General features: G+C 38.5%; 1 long non-coding RNA gene across 1 annotated transcript; it reads right to left on the bottom strand.

Annotated features, from left to right (window-relative positions):
- Nucleotides 1-6,464: 6,464 nt before the first annotated feature.
- On the bottom strand, nt 6,465-9,591 carry LOC130542608 (uncharacterized). The gene is made up of 3 exons (XR_008957280.1): nt 9,242-9,591; nt 8,026-8,091; nt 6,465-7,713 (listed from the first exon to the last, which is right to left on the bottom strand). It is a non-coding gene; the product is annotated as an uncharacterized LOC130542608 (long non-coding RNA).
- Between the last annotated feature and the right edge of the window lie 14,271 nt (nt 9,592-23,862).

A 23,862-nucleotide genomic window follows, 5' to 3' on the forward strand; every position in this document is an offset into this window, starting at 1 on the left:
TCCTTTGGCCAGAAAGTCACATGATCCTGCATAACTGAAAAACTTCTATAAATTCTAACTTTCTGTGAAGTTTGAGGGAAAGAAATGGATTTTGATGAGGATTAGTAATGTCTGCCTCAACATTATACTAGGGAGTTGACGAAAAAAACCTTGATCAAGTAAGGTGAAGAGAAACATCTCTGGCCTGGCCTGGTCTAGATTTTATTCTTTTGCATAATGTAGGGTCTGCTCTGCTTTTCTGTGCCAGTTTGTGTTGGGATGACCAACTCTTTATATGATCGGAACCCATACAGTTAATTACAGAGAATTCTCAATATCTGAAACTGTTCACATCTAAATGCCATATAAAAAAATCTTTATTAACTCTTTCTATAGTTCTAGCTGTTGCAAAGCTATGCACAATTGAGAATTTAAGAAATTTATTTCTCCAATATTGTGTGAAATACTGGCTGCAAGTGCAGATCATGCTGGTCTTTAGCAGCTCTCCATTTTTCAGTATTGTTTTCTGTATTTTATTCGACACACATTGGAGCAGAACAAAAGGATATAACCCACTCTCTCTTTTTATAGACGTGAACAGCTCACAGGTAAAAATGAAACCTGAAGTCAGTACCCCAACACATTATTGAACACCCTGCATCTTCACTAATGCTGCTAGAGTACTCTAGAACCAAATGCTTAACCACTTCATGCAAATTTTATATAATTTTTTGGTGTGTATTACAGTGATCTCATTTGTCTGTGATGTTACAGTATATGTAATAAATGCTGTAGGTAAGAAAAATTAAGTTTAAAGATGTATATATGAAAGGGAGACAACTTTAAGATCATTGGACTTTGCTCTAGCTATGCTAGGCAGACTTCTAAGAAGTTCCCCCAATGATCCCTACCACCTATAAAATCTCATGCTCTTGTGTGAACTCCTTGAATGTGGGCTGGACCTTGTGACCTGCTCTCATGAATAGTATAACAGGTGATGAGACCTCACTTAAGTGATTCGAATGCAGATTCCCTCTCTTGCTGGCTTTGACAAAGTAAGCTCCCATGTTGAAGAGGCTCATGTGTCAAGGAACTGAGGCTGACCTCTGGCCAACAGTCAGTGAGGAAATGAAACCCTCTGCCCACGAGCTTGCAAGCAATTAAATTCTGCCAGCAACCACATGACTAAGTTTAGAAGTTGATCCTTCTTCAGTTAGGCCTCAAGATTAGACCAGAGCCCCAGATGACACCATAATAGTAGCTTGTGGGATATGCTGAACAGAGGACCCAGTTAAGTTGCTCCTGATTCCTGACCAGCAGAAACTGAAATACTAAATTTATGTAGTTTAAAGCCATTAAGTTTTGGGTAATTTATTATACATTTTGTATATATTGTATAGATAACTAATATTCTAGGGTTTGGGTTTTTTTTCATATTTTATGTTGGAAGCACTCAATAACTTACTAGGAGGAATGTAATAATTACAGTGATATTAATATGGTCTCTTCTGAATTTTGGTGACAGAAAGCATTGGTCTTTAAACTTTTAGGCACATTTCTTCATGGAATGATTTTTTTTTTACATATTTTCCCTCTAAATTCTTTAAATCTTATCATACACCAAAAAAAACTAACCTAAGCTAGCAGAAAGACTAGAGAAAATCAACTTAATTCGTACATTTAATATAAAGCATAAATACAGATTTATTGTGGTACGCTAATGACACTGCAATATTAGCACAAAGGCACACATTCAATAAATAAATAAAAACCGGAGTGAATCAACTCCAGTGCTATAAGTTTTAAAAACCTAGTTCTTAAAGGTAAGGCAGTATCAGAAGAAAGAAAAATTCATGAAAGGAGTATTAATCATCTCCTACCTCCCAAACCAAAAAGAAGAAAAATTACATAATTAATAATATACTCGATCAAAATATTAATAATTTTAAAGAAAATAAGGAATACAGTTAATAAAAGGAAATCGCATTAAACATCAAACTATCAGAAGAGAAAAACCATTCTGAATCTATACTTCTCAATCCAAATATATTGCCATAAGAGAAGTATAATTCAGTAGAATGCTTCACAGTTTAGATCTGAAAACTTGAGTTATAATTGAAAAGAACCACCCTAACTCATATGCTGTTGCCTTTACATACATTCCAGAGTAACATTTATTCCAGTTCCAAAGTTTAGAATTTTATTTCCAGTACTTTTTGAGAGTCGAGAATTAAAACAACGTAGTTGTTATATATGAAAGATGGCAATTTGAATTGCAACTTGAAATCAACTGGAAACCAGTCCAGTCTCTAGATGACAGCTATAACGTGCTTCACAGGGTTAACCCCTTAAGCATCAAATGCAACTACAAATTCAGCACACTAACAAACTTTTCCATTGCACAAGAGAGTAACTCCACAGAAATCACAATTTCTGCAATGCAATACATCGCTTAGTCTCGACAAAATCTTTAACCTTACCTATAATACTGACCAAAACAATTCTAGGCAACATCGTTTACTATGCTATTATCTGGTAAGGATTGAATAGTTTATTACAAATTAGGTATTTGGGCTTTTACATAATGTGGGAATAGAGTTCACACCATCAATTTTAACACATAGGGGGTTTAGGAGCTCTATAAAGCTGGAGAAAATGTAAACCCCAGTCTCAGTTTTCTCACCTCTAAAATGGAAGTCTAGAGCAAAACATCCTGTAGGAATCTGCTAATGCTGAACACGAATTGCTCCATACTTAATGGCTGAAGACAAAATCCACTTATTCCTTTCTTTCAGCTAATGGGTTGGCTGATCTCAGCTAGGCCCACTCATGCATCTGTTATCAGCTAACCAGTCAGTGCGGTTAGCCTATCTTGATGGCATCACTGGGAAAACTCGGCTCTCCTTCATTGGACACCTCTTATATCTTTCCTGCAGGATAGCCAGGGCATATTCTCATGGCAGGGGCAGAGGTCCATATAAGGGAGCAGAAATGCAGAGGTGTGTTTTAAGCCTCTACTTGTATCACGTCGGCTTTAAGTCCATTGGCCAAAATAAGTCTCCCAGCCGAGTTAGGGTCAGAATGGGAGGTTGCTTCCAAAAGGCATGAAATAATTTTCCACAAAAAAATTTGAGCCACTAATACAATAATTTATCATTAATCTCTAAGGCTCCTTTTCAGCATATAATTGAGTACAGAGTTGTTTATTTTTTAAGAGGTTTCCAGGACAAACTACTAGGAAATATACCAAGGGTGGAGAGGGAAGATGGAAGGAAGAAAAACAGCTACATTTTCATTGACAATAGGCTTTGTGTAATTGGATACGAATAGTCTACACCTGAAAAATAGATTAGCTGTATTTTAATTAAAAGTTAGTGCCATGCAACTAACCGATCTTTCATTCATTTTTCTCTTAATTTTTTCTATCAAAGTTTTCCAAAACAATATAATAACAAGGCAAGAAAAATTCTAGAGATAGTCATGTTCAATAAATGCATGATTACATACATTAATTTACACTCTCTATTCCCATTCACAGAAGAAAAAGAAATAAAAAAAGCAAAAAAATAAAAGAAGGGGAGAGTGATACAGCATTTTTTAGAAGAAAGGGGGCTTTATTTTTGCACATTTCCTTCAGTGCTCCTTATAATATCAAAGGGCATCTTTTCCTTAGGATAGTTGTACTGATGGCTACTGAGGAGTAATTTGGATCAAATAAGTTGTATTGCGATATCATTACCAGGAATTGCTTACAAACCATAACTAGATAACAGAAATCTATTCTTATTAACCTCTTCTTTTAGGACCAGAGAAGGAACCTATTACATTTTAGGCTCAATTATGCCCATAGACAGTCTTAAAATTCAAGTTTATAAGTCATAATCTTGGACACTGGTTAAATCACCCAGTAATAAAAATACATTTCATCCCTGTTTTGAAGGCTAACCCTGAGAAGTAAGGTCTGGTGGAAGACAAAGCCATGTAAGCACATAGAAATCAGAGTTACGTTCTCATCGTAGTTGTGGTGTCTCTGCTTCTAACCCCTCCCTCTTTTCCTCTCAGGTAGATCCCAAGACTGAACAAACACACTGAGAGTGGTGTTCATACCTTTATCCACAAGAATTGTTTAAGGCAATATTCAATTCTATAATCCAAATTTTCTAAGAATTCCTCAACTGTGTTAAAAGCTGGGAGCAATTGTACTGATGCATGAAAAGTTAACTGACATCAATCAACCATTATGCCAAGATGAGAAATCTGGTAGTTTGGCTTCCAAAGTATTTATCTAATTCATGTATCTAGGATAGGGGTTGGGAGTGGGGGTTAAATCTACAGCGGGCCTTTGCATGTTCAAAATTTCTTGAAGGTTCATATTTTATCTTAGATGAATCATTTGAATTTTATACCCTTTCATAACATAGCCCTATTAAGGTAGCATAAGAGAATTTGAAAATTTTTTTGCCAGCTAAATCACTCCTCTTCTTTTATTCCAAATGCCTGCGTAAATTGGCACAATGGGCGGCTGCAGGCTCCTCCTATGGTTTCAGTGACCCATGTCCACTGCTATGTAGCTCAGTTTGGGAAACGTGACTCTAAATCAGTCTGTTCTGTGTTATCCTCACAGTCAAAGTTTCGTTTTCTTTGACTTAAAACAAAACCCTAACATAATTTCATGTATTGTGTGTTGAACCAGGAATTACTGACTTCAAAGTTATTATAACTATCTTGCTTACCTCCTCTGTTAGAACCCAATTCTTATTTGAAACATTACATGAAATGAATCATGGAACATTGCATCAAGAACTGGGGATGTACTGTATGGTGACTAATATAGCAAAATAAATATTATTAAAAAAAAGAAACATTACATGAGGTCAGTTTCAATTTCTCTTGAGATTTCCCTTGGATAACACAAATGACACAATTTTACCTTCCAATTCACTACCTGGTGAATTGTTCTGCACTACTGTTAAACTCATTGGGCCTACATTTAGGTAATGGGCCCAAAAAAGGAGGTAAAAAGGAGGTAAGGCTTCACACACAACAAAAAACTCCGGGAAGATGATTTGAAGCTATATTCCAAAATGGGTCAGGATTTGCCTACTAGTTCTGCAGGCCTTTTACATACTCTCAAATTCCTGGGAAAACACACACAATTAAAATGTCATATTACATGGCCATTCATTACCTTTTATACTACTATTGAAGCCCATCGTTTCAGAAAGTCCTTCCCAAATGGTTCAGGCTGAAACCAGGTTTCTGTCACTACCATTTAAATCATCAAACCAGAATATGCTCCTTTGCTCTTAATTTAATTTTAATTTATATCTGGTGGGAAGCCCATCATCCAAATCCTCCCCTGAGCAGTTTTCAAAGATAGAATTTTAATTGGTGGGGTCACAGGCGGCAGTGGCCAGACAGCAGGGATCACATGTTACAGGTGTTGGTGGTGGGAAAGGAAATAGAAAAGAGGAGTAAACTAAAGAGAAGAAAAAGTTGTTTTGTTTAGACTTTATACCTTATTTATAAAACTAAGGAGTAAAATGTTAGCTCTTAATTGAAAGGAGAAAAAGAAACCTAAAAGTAGCCCCCTGCTGGTCACTCTAATGTCTACCCTACTTGGGTTTGTTTTTGCTTTAATTTATTGAACTATAGTCGACACACAATGTGACATTAGTTTCAGGTGTGCAACACGGTGATTCGACAACTCTGTACATTATGCTGTGCTTATCACAAGTGTGGCTGCCATGTGTCACCATACAACACTATTACAACCACTGACTGTACTCCTTCTGCTCTTCTGCCTGTCATTCTGTGACTTACTCCTTTCATAACTGAAAGCCTGTTTGCTCTCTACCCTTTTTGTTTCTTAAAAAAAAGAATAAGGAAGAAATATCTCTTTCCTTACCTATATTTAAGACATAATTTATCTTTCTATCATTATTCTTGATGTATTATATATTCCTTTAATTGGAATAAATGCACACATACCAACATAAATGCCTAAAGGCAAGTTAGTAACTTACCGTTCTTTGTTCATAAGAAAAAAAAATAGTCTTTTAAAAAATATATATCTTGCTTTAAAGTTGCATTTAAAATTGTATCATGATTAGATTTAATTTTGTCATTTGTATCTTATCAGAGCAAAAGGTTTTTGTTGATCATTTCAAACTCATAGAAGTCTTTAAAAATAAAATAAAAAATCAGAGTTTTATTCGAAATTATTCATAATGACTTTTTTTTTGTCTTGTTCTAGAAAATTAAGGGTGCTATGCATAGCAGAAGTCCTAAGGCTGTATTTGTTTCACTCTGTAACTGGAATCTCTGATGAAGTCATTCCATAGTCTTATTCTTTAGAAAACAGAACTCCTTAGGGCAGCCTGACCCAAGCTGCACAAGAATGTAAATAAAAATGATTGAGTATTTCTCTCTTAACATAAAACAAATATTTTACTACACTGCATACTATAATGACCTCTCTTACATCGAACACAGAAATATTAACATCTATCATACGCAATTAAATACTCAAAGTCCATTTGTAAGTACAGCAATAGAAATGACATCACCTACATTTAGTTACATTTTCAAAAGAAAGCATGATGAATGAAACAGAATTATTCTCATGGAAAGCTTGGGCCCTGTGACAGTGACAGACAGTGATTTCAGAACAAATTACCTATAACATTTATCTCCATTGCTGAGTGGAACATTTGGACAAGTAGGAAAAGTGCAGAGAGACTGACAGTTTCTTTGGGACTGACTTGGCCTTTCTCTGGACTTTCTGTTACATGACTGACCCCTTCCTCATCCCTCTTGTCACTGACTCTCAGGAAGCACCTATTGGGCCATTTGACATCCTCTCTGTGAGACCAGGGATGAGTCAGTTACTCACAGGCCGGCTCATGAGTCAGTTTCAAGAACGTTACTATTCTCCATAATACCCTTGACCTCTCAGAGTTGGTGGTGTGCGATGAAGGCTGCCAGGATATGCTAAACTTTTCCTGAGACAGGGTCCAGTCAACAACTTTATGGCAGTCCTTCTGGACTAAACTTTGCCTGACACCCACAAGTTGGTCATAAGACAGTCAGGGGACTGGAAATGTATCGCTTGACTAGATTTCCAGATTGATAACGAGATGGGTAAGCAACTGTGTCATCCAGGAGGTTCCAAAGTCCAGGTTACATTCACGGGCAACTACTGCAGCTCCGCTGCCTGGGTCCTCAAGTTCTTCCACCAACCAAAGCCCAGTAGGGGGCACCTTCCCAAAGCTAAACCTAAGAAACCATAGCCTGCCCAGCTCAAAGCCAAATGAAAAGGCAAGCTTCTCCAAAAGTCATGAGACAGGTGGGAAAGTCCCTGCAGCTGGCTCTCACTGTAACAGAGAGTGCTTCATGGCCGTGTGAAAAGGACATCAAGGAAGAATGTGAAAGTCAAGCTAGAATCTGCAAGTGGAATCCGAGAGGATTTGTTTGGGTCTCCGGTTGAGACAGAGAACAATGATTTTTCTATGTTTTTGTTGTTTTGTTCATTTGCTTGTGAAAACAGAAGTTCTGTCTCTGGACTGACTGCATCCCTGCTCTTAAGCTGCCGGATGGTAAAGGAAACCTACCATTGCAGAGATGCTCCTGTTGGGGGCAATATTGAACCTGGTCAGGGAATGGCTTTCTTCCTCCTGGCGGTGGCTTCCCCAGGCACGACACTGTGGCCTTCATGGATAGGACTTCACTGTCCTTAAAAGGAAAAATGCCAGCACACTTGAGAGTTGGACTGAGCCAATAAAGTAGCCCCTGAGACACACTGGGTATGTCTTTAACAGTTCCTGTTTACCTTCCTGAAGAGAGATTACAAGAAGGAAATAAGATCACATTTTTAAGTGTTTTCATGATGCATGTTATCACTGAAACCAAATACTATTCTAAATCCAACAACCTTAAAGTGATGCACAATTTGAGTATCTGTTTAATCAATCAAAATATTCATTAATAAATAATAAAACACATTCTATGTGTGTTTCAGAGGATACACAGACAGTATATACTCACAAATATTCAAACACAGGCAGTTTTTTGGCAGAGAAAATCTTAAACTTCTCAGAGGTTTTCATTACGCTGGAAAGTTTGGGGGGAGAAATAGGATTTTAATACAACAGCTTTACTTAATTATAGAAAAAGCAAATAAGATGATTTTCTAAACTCTGAAGGAAAAACAACTTATATTAGACTATAAACTGAAAATGCCTTCCTCATTTCAGAACTTCATCTTATGACAATATTGCCTGCCTTAGTAACTGTGAACTATTAAGAGGAAATAGCATAAAACATGGGAAAATTTTTACATTTCCATATATACATATGTGTAAACCTATATAGAGAGAATCTGATAAGTCTATATCAAATCAGTGTTTTAATACTGCTTGGAATAGCTGAGTTTAAATTAATAGAAAACAATCTTGATTTACTAAAATTTTCGTATTTGTCTATATATAGACGTATGTATAGAGATGTGTGTTTCTCCCTATTTATGTGTATGTGACTATGTATATATATATATATATATAGACAAAAATACTAAGTATATATGTATATATACATATTCATGTACACATAAATAGTGAGGATACTCTGTGACAATGAAGGCAGAAATTAAAATTATATAGCTATAAGCCAAGGAACACCAAAGAACACCAGTGAAGCCCAGAAGCTAGGAAGATGCCAGGGAGGATTTCACTACAGGTTGCGGAGGGAGCATGGCCCTGCCAACACCTTGTTTCCAGACTTCCAGCCTCCAGACCCCTGAGATGATATATTTTTGCTGTTTGAAGCCACCCCATTTTCCGGTACTTTGTGGTGGCAGCCATAGGAAACTAATCCAGATGCTGTTGAGCAAACCTTTAGTCTTCACTCAACATTGTCTTAAAATGCTCTTGTCCATAGGTTTTCAACACCCCATATTATCCCAGGAGACCTGCCACACACTTTCCAGGACTCTTCACACTGTTTCCTACATTCTCATGTTCCTTGTTAGAGCCTCTCTCGCTCATGTCTATAATTTGAACGTCTCTTAAGCTCCATGGGCCACCCTACTGGCCATCTTTCCCTGCCGCACACCAAACTCAATAATATTCAGAAGCCTCACCTACCCTTTCAGAGTTAACCATTCTTTCATCCATGTTGCTAAGGCTAATGTTCCCTGGGAGGTCTGCAATGAGGCTTCTCACCTCCTCTTGTTTTTTATAATATCCTTAAGAATAAGAAATACCTTTGTAAATCCCCGTCCCAAAGATGAGTCGGAAAAGTCTTGAACACTCCATTTTGGCATGTTTTCCCTTCACTTCTTCCATTGCTGTCATTGCCTGGCAGTGAAGTCTGACATCTCCTACAGCCCAGGATTACTTCCAAAGGGGCCTCAATAAGAGAATAAGCCTTTCCTCCTCTCTTGTTGGCCCCAGGTGCAGGGCAGGAAACCAGTCAGACGAAGATGCCCATGGGAAGGCTACAGATCAGACTAAGATGAAGAAACAGAACAAAGCAGGGAGTGTCTGCTGCGGAGGCCACCAGGAAGGATCCACCTCTGTTGCATCCCAAATTCCTTTCTTTTGCAGCTTTAAACTGAATTGTATCCTGCTTTGGAACAACGTTAGCAGTATAATAAAGTTCTGAACTATCAGGAAAAAAATCTTATTGTATTTATTTACAATTTTTCAAGTGAACGCTTTTTTCCAAAACTGGATAGAGGGAAATTAATGACCAATGTTCAATTTGGGCAGTACCAACCATGATCATTTTTCAAAACTAGAACATTGGAATATAATCCAGTTCTCTATTATGAGGGCTTCCCAAGCCAGCTAAAATTAAAAAAAAAAAAAATTCTATGTTTTGGTATCCAGAAAATAGCATTTTATGTAAAAACAGAAACGTTCTTTTTGAGTCATACACATCAGGAGAATTAGTAAGTTCAGGGTCTAAACAAAGATGAAACATGAATTTTACAAAGGAAAAGAACAGATCATTAAACTACCATTGAATTTTTTTTTCAAAAATTACTGATACTTCTCATCATCGCTAGAATACCAAAATGGTATTGCTTTAAAGTAATGAGACCCACCTTTATCCATTTGATAAGTATCTGAGTATCACATATGTATACCATGCCTTCTGGTGTGAGCCCCCTTCCTGATTCAGAGTTTGGTATGCACTCACATGGTGGGAAAGAAAAGATCTCTCTAGAGCTTCTTCATAAGGCACTATTCTCACTCATGACCTAAGCACCTCCCAAAGGCCCACTTCCTAATACTATCAACTTTGGGAGTTAGGATTTCAACATATGACTTCTGAGGAGGACACAAACATTCAGACCATAGCAACCATAAAAGAAGCTATAAACAAACAGAAATACATGTTCTAGTGAAGCCACAGTGCAGAGCGTATGTGATTTTTCCTCAAATTATTTTCTAAATACAACCCTAGCAAAAATGTTTTGGTTATCTTAATTTGACAAATTAATATTTTTTAAATTATACAGGTAAGGATTGCCAAAATATTTTTGAATAAGAAGAGTAATGGGGAGAGGACATTTTTTCATAGTAACAGAAATACTTAAAGGATAGAGTAATAAAAAGAGTATGCTGGAATAGATAGATAAATCAATGGGGGAAAAAAACAAGCACAACAATAAATTCAAATATTTATAAAATTGTAGTAAGTGGTAAAGTTGGAATTATAAATTATTGGGGAAATCCTGGGTTGTTATTAAATAAACTGTGCTAGGAGAAATGGTTCAATATTTTGCGGCAAAGCTTATAGTAAGATACATCCCAGCTGAACCAAACAGATAGATGTAGAAAAATGAAAACATGAGAAAATAGAAGAAAATATACTTAGCTATTTACGTGATGTGACTGAGAGAAACCGTGTAAGTATTAATCCAAAGCAAGAACCTGCAAAACAGTGCTTCAGTGTGGTTATTAACCACTTCATTTAGAATCAGCTGGGTTATTTGCAACCAGTTGCTAGGGCTACCCCAGAGAATTAATGAATAATACACCCTGACCGGCAGGGCCCAGGAATCTGCGTTGTAATGAACACACTGAGACATTCTGATGCACATTCGAGAACCACTTCCAGGCAGAATAAGATGGACAGATTTACTACACAGATATGGATATTTCTATAAAATACACAAAATCAAGGGTCAAAAGAACACCTGGCAAAAAACCGTATTACAACATTACATAACGAAGGGTTGAAAAATAAGACATCAACAAAGAAACAAATTAGTGAAAAAAACCCAGACTTTCTCAAAGGAAAAAATCTAAAGGATGGGAATAGGCAATTCACAAATAGAAGAAAAGGATGAATAAGCAGATACAAAAAAAAAAAAAAGTCAATTCTCCCTTGCAAAATAAAACCAGATGCAGATTCCTTCACAAATTGAGAAAGATGTTTTTAGGTGTAATGGCTAGTGTTGGCAAATGAATTTGTCCCTCTCAAATATCATGTGAGAGTTTCATGTGATACGGTTTTGCAGGGGAGCTATTCAGCAATATGAATCAAGTGTCTAACAATTATTAATATCTTCTGACCTAGTAATTTCTCTCTTTGAGAATTATCCTGAGGAAATAAACAGATCTGCAACAAATATTTATGTACAAGGATGAATAAATAAAAGCAAGGATTAAGGAACTCTTATGTACAACATGAAAAGTGAAAGCAACCAAAATCCCTCAAAGAGAAGTTTTTCATAAGTTATTTAATTTGGAATATGCTCTTGATATAATTTAAAATGGAAAAGGTGAGGACACATAACATTTCTCAGCTATATGATTCCAAGGTGTTTTTTGGTTTTGTTTTGTTTGTTTTTATTTCTTTGTTTTTAATTTCTTTTTTTAAGTAGGCTTCACACTGGGTGTGGAGCCCAACACAGGGCTTGAACTCATGACCCTAAAATCAAAACCTGAGCTGAGATCAAGAATCCGACATTCAACTGACTGAGACACCCAGGCGCCCTTGATTCTAAGTTTGTGTTGTTTTTTTTTTTTAGAAAAGTTACTGGGAGAGGGATGTGGGTAGCTAGGTCAGTCAGACAACTAACTCTTGATTTCAACTCAGGTCAGGATCTCAGGGTCTTGGGATCGAGCCCCGTGTCAGGCTCCATGCTCAGCGAGGTGTCTGCTTGAGAATTCTCTCTCCCCCTCGCCCACTGCCCCTCCCCCAGCTTGCACAAATGCTTGCTCTCTCTCTCTCTCTCTCTCAAATAAATAAATAAATCTTTAAAAAAAGAAAGAAAAGATACTGGGGAAATGTGATTCTCAGAGAATTTTAATAACGTACAATTGTTTCAATTTTCTTCATTCTTTTCTTCATTTTCCCAGTTTTCTGCAAAGGAAATATATTACTTTGTTGACTAAAAAAACACGAAAGTAGTTTACCTATTTCTTCAAACCATGCTGGCATGACATAAAATTTATTTAAAGCTTTCATTTAGAAGTATATTCTGGACTGTTTAAGCCATAAGCACATACATGCATAAAAATAGCCTTGTTTTTTATAATTTACTGCCTTTTGGGGAGTGGAAAATTCAGACAGTGCTATGGACTGAACTGTGTCCCTCAAAAAATTCATATATTGAAATCCTAACCCTCCAATATAACTATTGGGAGATAGGTCCTTTAGGAGGAAATTAAGGTGAAATGGGGTCATAAGAGTGGGGTCCTAATTCAAGAGGACTAGTGGTCTTATAACAAGAGGGAGTGAGAGCCCTCTCTCTCTGCTCACACACCAAGAGAAGCCCATGTGAACACACCGAGACCACGTGGTCTCCTAGAAGCCAAAAGAACAGGCCTCCGAATGAAACCTGTCTTGCCAGCACCTTGATCTTGAACTTCCAGCTTCTAATCTGTGAGAAAGAAATGTCTGCTGTTTAAACTGCCCAGTCTATGCTATTTTACTGTGGCAGCCTGAGCTGACTAATACAGGAAGTTCTGTCACTCTTATCATCCTACTTGGTTTAAACAAATCTGTCAGTTTGCAAGATTCAAATCCACTTACCAAGAAGCATGGTAGAGCACTTTTATGGATAATAATAGAAATGTGCTTTTTGAAAAAAAAAAAAAAAAGCACTTTCAGGGGCGCCTCAGTGGCTCAGTCTGTTAAGCAGCTGACTCTTGATTTTAGTCCAAGGCTTGATCTCAGGGTCAGGAGTTCAAGCCCTGCATTGGGCTTTGAGCTGGGCGTGGAGTCTACTTAAGAAAACGAAACAAAACAAAACAACAACAACAACAAAACCCCACAAAAAAACTTTCTTGAGAGAATCATCTTACAAAGGAAGAGACTACTCAGAAGGGAATGCCATCCATCATTTGGGTATATTCTATTTATGTATTAAACAATCTGGTTCCATTTTATATGGAAACAGATTAAAAGAGGTTCAAAGTCACTGACTGCTTGGTTTTAAATCTTTCTTTAATTACTTCGCTGATCTGCCAATGGTGAATCTTTGGATATTGATTATTAAATTTTGACTTGATCTCAAATAAATGTTAATAATCCTATATTTTAGCTTGCATTGGAGTAGGTAGAGAAACAAAGAAGCTTTCCAACAGGAAAGTGTTAGATTTAAGCTGTCTTGTAAAATCACAAGCACCAAAAGGAAACACCTTAATGTTTAAGATTTGTTTTTAACTTATATTTGATTTTATTTAAAAAAAGATTCTATTATTTCTAATGTATCCTATTTCATGCGAGGATAAATAAACTTCTTTTTGGGCCTAGGTCAACTCCTTAGGAGAAACATCAAGCACTTTTTTAAAAGCTGGATGCCTAAACCCTCATCTCACCTTTTTTCCCAGCGCTTTATTGAAAATGAAGTCTACATCCATAGTTAAATATATGCACACACAGATACACGTATATGTGTTCTTTGTATATATTAGTATGAATTCATATCATATGTGTGTGTATATATATATAATATAAATGATCTGTGTGTGTAGGTGTAATTTTTATCTACTTAAAGGCCCAAGTATCTATTCGCTTTTCATAAAACTTTAGGGAGTATTTATTTTTGGAAAGGCATGTAGAACAACACAGCGCAATCTGGATTAGCCCAATTTTGAAGTAGCCAATAGGCACATATGGAAAGTGGCTACCCTATCAGCACAGACCTACAGATGCGTATTTATTGTATTATGCATGCAATTTTCTGTAGGTTCTTAAATTTTCAAAGTAAGAAGGTGGAGGGAAAAGACACGTAGAAACACTTCCGATTACATGCCTTCTGCTTTAAATAGTTCACTCCTTCTAATCCCAGCTGACACATGTTTAATATACATTTTTGCTTTTCAAGCAGTGGTATCCCCACAGGACCATATTATGGTCTTTCCATTCTTTGCGTGGTTTCATGGCTCTTAAAAAATGATGTCACATAACAAGCAAACTAACAACTAGTGACACTAAAATGAGAAAAAGGTCCTTGGCATGGCTCAAATTTTTATACAGCGTGGCTGTATAATTTTTATATCAGTGCTTTAATTTCTGGTTCAGCAAGAGAGATGGCAACTTATTTGACTGCTCCCCCAACAAGTACATGTTGGTCTTGTCATGAACGAGAATCACATCTCGGCTCTGTGGTTCTGGGAGGCAGAGTCCTCTCCAACCTCATCTGTCTCCTCTGACAAGGTGACAGAGTTTAGCTTGTCCAAGAAAAGATAACCCCCACTGCTCCTTGCTTAGAAAAGCAAAACAAAACAAAACACAAAATGCATTCTCCTTTCAAGGAGAGATTATAAGAGTTGAGTAAAATGAAGTATGTAAAGAGTTTTCATTTTCAACTGGGTCTCCCTTCAGTCTTGATGCCAAGTACAAGCCTGGCTAGAGTGATGGTAGTAGCAGCCTGGATTTCCTCGTCTTGCTCACATCACTTATTTTGACAACAGCTTCTTTTCAGTAATAAGAAATCAGTTCTACTCTCCTCCACTTACTTGACAAAAATATGGGTTGCTTGTTGATAGGGTGGCCACATTGTGTGTGTGTGTGTGTGTGTGTGTGTGTGTGTGTGTGTGAGATCCAGAATGCTAAAGCTAACAGGATAGGAAAAATGTGGAGAAATAGCATTACTAGAAAAAAAAATCTGCAGTAATGCAGCTACCCTAATTTGAACGGAATGAAGCCAATACTTGTACTTCTTGTTCCTTCCAAATGCCTTTCCGGCATACCTGAGTTCTCACAGTCTTTGAAAATCATCAGAGACAAGAAAATTTTGTAATTGTTTTAGAACTTCAAAACTGCTGTGCAGGATGGAATTGAAGTATCAGAGAGATCCTTGTGGAAGAGGAAGTGAGGGATATTTTGTTAAGCCAGCTAGCTATCAGCTGCACAGCCAAATTTTCAAGATTAAATTTCAGCTCCTCAAATGAAAAAAGGAACAAAAGCACTTTGCTTCTCATTGAGAAAAAGTTGTTTAAATGTAATAAAAACTTTAATTCGTGAGTGGATAAAATACTCAGTTATTAAGTCTTTGTGATTGTATTAGTATTCTTCGCTAAGAACGTATAAAACATATGCATATGTATACACATTTAGTTTCAAACTTGAAGTCTAAAGGCAATCTGTACCCTCTCTATTTATATCTTTGTAAATTGAATATGACATATAATATTTATTCAGATTATTTTCTCTTATTCAATCTCCAGTGAAGAAAAATATAATTTTCTTCCTGAGGAAGCAGAGATTTCACAGTGGCTTTAATAAAATCAATCAGTTTCACCACTAGATATAGAATATTTCCCCAGGGGTCACCAAAAGCTGAAGTTGATTTGTCTTTGTCAAAGCAGACAAGCTGTTAAATGAAAGAATCAGTATAAGAATACTTCCCATTAACTGAACTAGGAGAGAGGAAGGAAGGAGATGAACTTGACATACAAACACACATGTACTCCTTTTCTCTTCGTCTATCCTTTGCTCAGCCTCCCCCCCAGTACCATCTGTAGAAGCAGCCATACTGAGAAGGCACCTCGAGTCTGTTGAGAGATACTGAAACTTGAAAGGAAATTTAAAAGCACAAATACAACACACTGAACATTTTCTGGCTTTTAGGTTTCTTTGTCTCCTTTCCCTGCGTCACATTCTCCGCCACGAGCTGTGGGCCTGGTTCTCTTTCACACACACTCACCCAGAGGGGGCACACGTACTGATACCTTGTGGGGGTTTCTCACTTAAAGCCATTTCTTCTCCAAACTGATCAAGACCGGGATCCATGAAACAATCATTTCATGACATTTAAAATAAACAATCTGGGAGAGCAATTTAAACGAATATGAGGAATCTACCAAAACTTAATAACAAGGGAACACGTAAGGAGGATACAAAAGTAGGAAGCTTTCTTTTAGCACTTCCTCATGTCAAAAACAGAAGTGGAAAGTATGGCACTCGTGAACAACTTTTAAAAATGTAATAGTTTCAGTTTCAAACTTCATCCCAAGAAATGTAGACACAACAACATTAATATAGATTTTTATTCTGTATACTGATTTTAAACACCCTACCAGAAGTCTTAAGATACTTCCTGAATAAAAAATATTTTTTCTCCCTTAAGGCTAAGCCCCATGGGTAAGTAGAAAACTTGTAAAACCGGTTCTACCAGCAAACTATAAAAACTTCATGCCCTATTTACCACATTAGAAGAAAGCAACGTTCTCCTTTTTTCTCATTCTTGTTTTAGCCTGAACACATGGCTTTTTCTGAAGCTATGCCAGGTTCAGATCAGATACTATTAGGGCAGTGATGACTGTGGGTTATTGCACACACTCCCCCCATGGCTTCTCCTTTGAGATCCCTTTAAAGTTTCTATCAGGTCCTGCTTTCTTGTGAATGTGTATGTGGGGAGTACCCCTGGAGGATATTAAGTAGTTGTATCATCGATAAATGTCCGCGATGCTTATCTCTCTCTTTCTCTGGATTCTAGCATGCAAGACTTTTGAGATGACCTACTAAGATAAAGATCTAAGTGACAAGTGTTAAAGAGAAAAGACACAATTTGATTGGAAAAGATTTAAGAAGAAAACACAGAGGTTACTTTCTGCAGTATGTGTCCACGGTGACCGTTCACAGGGCTTCTTTTAGAACCCTTGCTGGATTCTTTGTGTTTGATTCACTGTAATGATTAGCAAATCAAACACAAAGAACTGAGAATTCATTAGCTGGTGATATCCAATGAGTTCTGCATGCTCAATAAAGGCTTTACGTAGTTTAAAAAAAAAAAAAAGGGAGGGGGTATTTTCTGGTTGTATATTTTTAAGTTTTTATTCCACTCTCATTTCCGAGCAGGTGTAAACGTCTCTGCAGCACGACTCTGGCCTCCACAACTGCCTCTACCAGCCTTGACCTACCTCTGTTTCAAGCTTCTCTCCTGTTCTCCTAACTTCTCCTTCCCCATCAAGTATCTGTTGGAGAGAGGGAATAAAGTCAGGGCTTGATAATTTTCAGTCTCATCACCTGCCCAGGCTTGAATGTTCTTGAAGTTTTTTCTAGTAAAATCAAGTAGCCATCCATACCAATTATGCAGGCTAACCTACTGAAGTAAATATTCTGAAAATACAATGGCTGAAATAAAATAGAAGTGGATTTATCTCTCAAGTAATAATCTGAAAGGGGGGCGGAGGGGTGGGCAGTGAAGGGGTTCTGCTCCACTCAGTCATTCAGGAACCAACCCAGAATGAGGGTGATCCTTCCACGGTCAACACATGGCTTCTAAGGTTTGTCTTGTCATCACTATTTCAGCTGTGAGAAAGAAGAATGAGCTGTAGGAGTGAGCTTGCAAATATTCAAGGCAAAGCTTGAATGGCATCTATCATGTTTGCTCATACTTCACCGGAGAGAGCTTAGTCTGATGGCCACAACCAGCTGCCAAGGGAGTGGGAAAATATAGTCCATGCCTGGGCACCTTTGTCTCAGTTATGGCTCCATCTTACTATATAAGCAGTGGAACACAGAGTTTGGTGGACAACTTGCAATCTCCACCATACCCTTTAAACCTTTTTATGGTCTTAAGAACCATAAGGATACAATAAAGGTTCAAGGATCAATTGTAGAACAATTGTCCTGGACCCTTTGTAGAACACACTATTCCTATGGCTTACATTAGTCATCTGCAATGGAAATGTATTTGTTTGATGAAATGTTAGGATCCTCTTATGAATTATTATACATATACGTGTTATGAGAATAAAATGAGAGAATATATAAAAGCTGTTTGGAAAAGCTAAGCATCATAGTTCTACAGTGTTAGAAATTAAATTGAATTATTCCTTCATTGTTCAAATCTGAGGAGTCAGTTTGAGCCTATGAAACCAATCAGTGCCCAACATTTCCATGATCGAAAAATAATGACTAGCCAGTATGAATGTGACTGCGATCATCCAATGTCATAGCTCTAAGAACATGAAAACTGACTTCCATTTTGGTAGCGTCACTGAGTTTGGAAGATCAATGAAGTTTGAAGGCAAAATATAGTGTGGAATCCTAGAGAATGTTAAGACCATCAGTGAATGAACCGTGGATATAGAACGTTCAGAAGACTAAGTTTTGTCCAGGGAGTACAGACAAAACAAAGAAGGAGGATAAACAAGAAACAGAGCAAGCCCCCTTCACTGGGACCACACGAAAATGCAGATCATAGCAGAATATATTGGCTAGACCCAGAGTTTAAGAACACTATAATAAGGATATAGAACTCTATGCCCAATCCCGCGTAACAGCCCTGATCAATACTCTGTATGTCATGTAAAGAGAACAGCTAAGGTTAGGTAATGGAGGTCCCTTGACCCAATGACCTTGTTACGGCATTAGAGAGTCAACATTTTGCCATTAAATGTCAGATCAATTCCCAATGATTTAAACATTACCCAGAAGTCTCTGGCTTCCTGGAATCTTTCATTTAAAAAAAAAAAAAAAAAAGCCCTTCAAACACTACCATTTTGAGGAGTGTAAGGAATTATTATTTACTACATAAACTTAATCCATCTTTTTAACATTCTTGTCTTAATTGGTTGCCAGTATTTACAAAGCAGTGCCTCTGATTTAAAAAATACTATATTTTTATTATTTTCAACGTACTTTCCTATTTTTTTTTATGTCCGAAGAGTAATTTTTCTCTGGTATTCTTATAAACAACAACACAGACTGATCATTTTCTCATATAGACTTTTCCAGAATTATCCTTATATTACAATTATGTATGAAAAGGTTTTTCTCCTTTGGGATTAAGTATGGCCCATATTTAATTTATCCTTTATCCCACATAATGCCTTGCATTTGGTTGATGTTCAATACAACAATTAGAAAAATTTTGGCCCAAATCTATCTCCCTCAATTCAAGGTGGTGAAAGGGAAAAGGGAGGCCTATTCATGGGGCTACCATAAAGTTACAGGGAACCTCTTAGTTTTCCTCTCAGCAGTAAAGTGGATCGGTCTCTCCGGCCCTCGACAAGAAGAATCAAATCTAGTTTCTTAATATGCCACAAAATGTAGGAGCTTCTCTGGGGGCAGGCCCTCTGCCCAGCAGTCCTCGATGGATAAACAGGCACTGAGCAGTGATAATTCCTACCTTGCTCTTCCATATCTCAGAGATCACCAGAAGATCCCTGTGTCCAGAGACTGACATATGTTTTCGATGGCCATGATACACGTCATCTGACTGATGATTGAATAAATAGCCAACAATTGTCATCCTAGATAACCAACCAATTTCCAACTGGCACCTGTCTGCCAGTGTTACTTCCGTTAGGTGCGACACATCGTCATCTAAAATAACACCTACGCTAGCTCACTGTCGGAGCCCCTGGCGAAAAGAAACGACAAGATTGCAGCTCCTTGGATTCCCAGCCTCCCCCTTCCGCGTACCTGCCGGGCGGCGACTGCGGTCTTGGCTGCCAACGTTCCATTAAGGGCTCTGGAACTCCTGGCGCTTGTGTGGATAAGCTACTAAATTGAATCATCAAAAGATGGCTTATTCTTGCCAGCTGGGCACATCAAATCAAAGAAATAATATCAATTAGAGAGGATCTACTTTATCTAAATGTATGGAGGAAGAAAACAAAGAAGAGGGCCTTTTCGCTGGTGCGATTTTCCAGTCTTTTTTTCAGTTTTATCGCCAATTCAAATGGTTCATGCCAAAAGAGGCAATATTGCCAGGGACAGGAGACAACAGCAGAGAATCCATCAGCCTTTGACTGCTTCTGGAGGCAAGGTCTTAGCTTCTCAGCTGAGTTGGCATTGTGAGGGTGTAGTTAGAACAGGCAAACGCTACTTACCGCACACCGCTCTTCACCTACGCTCTTCACCTAGGGCGGGGGTGGGGGCCGGGGCAGCTGGGAAACGGGGGCAGGGGCGTGGCTACCCTTGGGAGACCTCAGACTCTCCCACTTGCCAGGAGGATTATGGGGCCTGGCTTCGGAGAGGCTTCAGTGCAGATAACTCACATACTGAATTATTTATCACTGGCTCTCTGGGTTGTGCTTAACTCTCTATCCTTCTCCCATCACCTTAAGGTACAGATAATTAAAAAAATAAATAAAAAGAAGGAAATTAATTTTAAAAAATAGAATTATCATCACTGCCCTGAATGAAGCCACCCAGAATTTGCTGTAGCCCATCACTGAGAATAGTAGCATAAACCTTTTTTTTTTTTTTAAGTTTCACAAGTGCAATATATCTTATTTGCATTGTGATGTTTTCCATTGCAGGGGTATCTGGTGGACAAGACCCAGCCCTTTATTTATTTCTTTTCTAGATGTTGATGAAGGTAAGTGTCAATGAGGCAATATTACTTATTTCATGATGACAGTCATGCTTTGCCTGGTGACCTGTGACCTCCTTCCTCAGGGGATCTTGAGGTTAACGTGAGTGTACTCTGGACATCTACCCAGGAAGGAATGCATTCAAGACTAGAAAATGTGGGAGAAATTTAGTCAATCAATAGGGCTTACTGAACAGAGGAAACACTGGGTAATTCTGCCCACCAAAACCTGGGACTGCTAGTTATTTGCCGCCCACAGGTCTGCAACTTTATTTTTTTTTTAATATTTTATTTATTCATTTGAGAGAGAGAGACAGGGAGAGCACACAAGCAGGGGGAGAGGCAGGGAGAGGGAGAAGCAGGCTCCCCACTGAGCCAGCCAGGAGCCCGACGCGGGGCTCCATCCCAGGACCCCGAGATCATGACCCGAGCTGAAGGCAGACACCCAACCATCTGAGCCACCCAGGTCCCCAGGTCTGCAACTTGAATCACCCATTCAAACATCCTCACTTCAGCGCAGTCCCCTGCTCAAATATTAATCTCCTGCCTTGGCTGGCCTGGGGCGGGTGGAGGGGTAGAAGGAACAGAGGAGGTCGCAAAGGAGAAGTAAATCAGTGTAAAGCAGCTGAGAGTGGGTTGTGGAGTTGGGTGGGGAAACATCTGTGATGAGATGGGGTCAAACACAGCTGTAGCACTTTGACCGGGCAGTGACCCTGGACCCTCTGCTTCCAGGCTACGCAGACAGCCTCGGGCCAGACAGCCATCAGAATCTCCCTCCCCACCAGCTGGCTCCACAGGAGGGTCGCAGGCAGGATCCTGTGGTCACATCTCCCTTGCTTCTTGGGACCAGGAAGCAAGAAAATCATGGCTCAGGCCACTCCAAACTGGCCACATCCAGCTCGGTACCAGCTCCCTCCCATGCCGGGCAGCCCCATGGGGAGGGTCTCTTCTGTATAAGGAAAGGAGGACGGAATGTTGGAAGGGAGCTCTCCTTGACAGATGGGAATGAGAGTGGTGTGAGTACCTCACTGGAGGCAATAAAGGTGTTAGCAAACAGCAGGAGGGAAGAGTGGGCCCGCCGAAGACTGGCTCTCCTGCATGCTGTGTGGTGTTCCAGTGCCAGGGAGAGCGGCCTCTCTAAGCTTGGGTATTAACAGTATGTGGCTCCGGCTGACTCACAACGTACTCATTGACTTTCTCGGTATCACAAGCACTGGCTGGGTCCCGTCCAACTAAGGGGCTTCAGGGGGCTACCGTCTCTTTGTCACTTTCGTTTCTAATGCCCCCCCATCACTCCTTTCTTTGTCCAGGTTCTTATGTTCTTCTCCCCCCCTGTCCCTTATGCTTCTTTATAGGATATTCCCCTTTCCCTTTGGGATTTCTGTCTTTTCTTATTTTTTTACAGTCAGGAGAGCCTCATCATCAGTGTCAAGCCCAGCGTGATATAGACAGTTACCCCCAAATCACAGCCATCTAGCACTGTCCTCCATGAAGAAAACCCAGCTGTTGCTGAGAATTGTATATCTACACAGTGCTTAAACATGCATCGTCGCAAGGATTCTCGGACCAAACATGTTTTAACAGAACAGTCTTGGATGCTCACCTCCTCCAACTACATTCCATTTTACAACCATGCAAATTATGCCATATGGAAAAGTTAAATGAGTTCCTAAGATTATACCATCAATAGGGTAAGGGTCACTAGGACCCAGGCCTCTTGACTCCCAATGCAGTGATTTTTTTTTCCATTTTATGAATTTTAATGTAAAAATCTCGACCCCTATGCTACATATGGAAATAGTCCTTCCCCCCAGTCATGTTTGAATCCCTCCACTACTGAAACAAATATAGCTAATGAATCAGGGATGCTCTTTTGTTCTCCTATTAATTGTCTGACCTTAAGGAAATCACTCACCTCCCTGGTTCTCAGTATTCTCCTTCACAACTGAGCAGGCTAGAAAGATCGTGGAGGGTTGCTTCTCACTCCAAGATGCGACGACCCTTCAGGCTTCACTTATTTCTCCTGAATACCTGTCATTTCTAGGTAAATAGAGTTCTCAATTCTTTCTGCTAAAAGAGGTTAAGTAAATAAAAAGGAAAGTTCGGGCCATGCTTGTGGCCTAAATTATAACTTTGTGACCAGAGATGAAGGAAGTTAATAGCAATAAGAAAGCTTCCAGGGTCTACCATTTACAATTTAAATACTTTACTTGGAAGGTTAAAAGTTCAAAGTTGAGTCATAGTCTGAGGTGGCTCTGCTCTTTCTTTTTAATTATCTGAGGTCAGGAAGTTAATAATACCAGAAATCCCCAGTGGAGACCTCTTGTGCACTGTGTGAACTTTAAACTCGCTCTTTTTTTTTTTTTTTTTTTAAGGGTAAAAAGTTCAGTTGAAACACAGTGGACTTTTCCTCTTAGCCTCCGCCCATTCATCCCCCAAGGTCAAAAGTTGAACTGTAAAACAGAAACCCTTGTTCTCTGATCCACATTTAAACAGATCACTTATTAAAAAGTAAACATTCCAAATGCAAGCAAGATCCAAAGTGAATCTGTTCAATAAAAATGAAAATATTGTAATAAAATGAGTGTTTGATCTTTATCACTTGACTCGGAACTGAATATCAGAACGTATTTTCTTATGTTTTGAGTCTCAGAGAAAGGGCCGTCACTAGAGCTCTCTCCTCACCTCCCTCTGTCCTGAGATTGGCATCCCTGGAAAAGATAAACCTGAGACATTTTTAAATACTTGTGTTTACACTCTTATCTTAAGGCATTTTCTGCAACTGATTCTACACCATTTATGTTTATTTATTTGTTTTGCTTGAACAGGAGTTCAAGAACCACAAAAGATGGCTTAAATCAGAGCAATTTAAAGGACTGTGGAGTTCAGAGATATTTGCTAAACATGCTGGGGGATGTGGAGAGAATAGAGAAATGGATGAATGAACCCAATGAACCTCATGGAAATAAGGAATGGAATATATTTGAGATATTCAAAATGATAAAGCTTAAACATGAAGCCAAGAGGATGGCTATAGAGCTCTATATATGTATTTAATAAAGGCAAGACTAGCTTTCTTGAAGTGATAG

This window comes from Ursus arctos, unplaced genomic scaffold, assembly GCF_023065955.2.
Source record: "Ursus arctos isolate Adak ecotype North America unplaced genomic scaffold, UrsArc2.0 scaffold_4, whole genome shotgun sequence".
NCBI classification, from domain to species: domain Eukaryota; kingdom Metazoa; phylum Chordata; class Mammalia; order Carnivora; family Ursidae; genus Ursus; species Ursus arctos.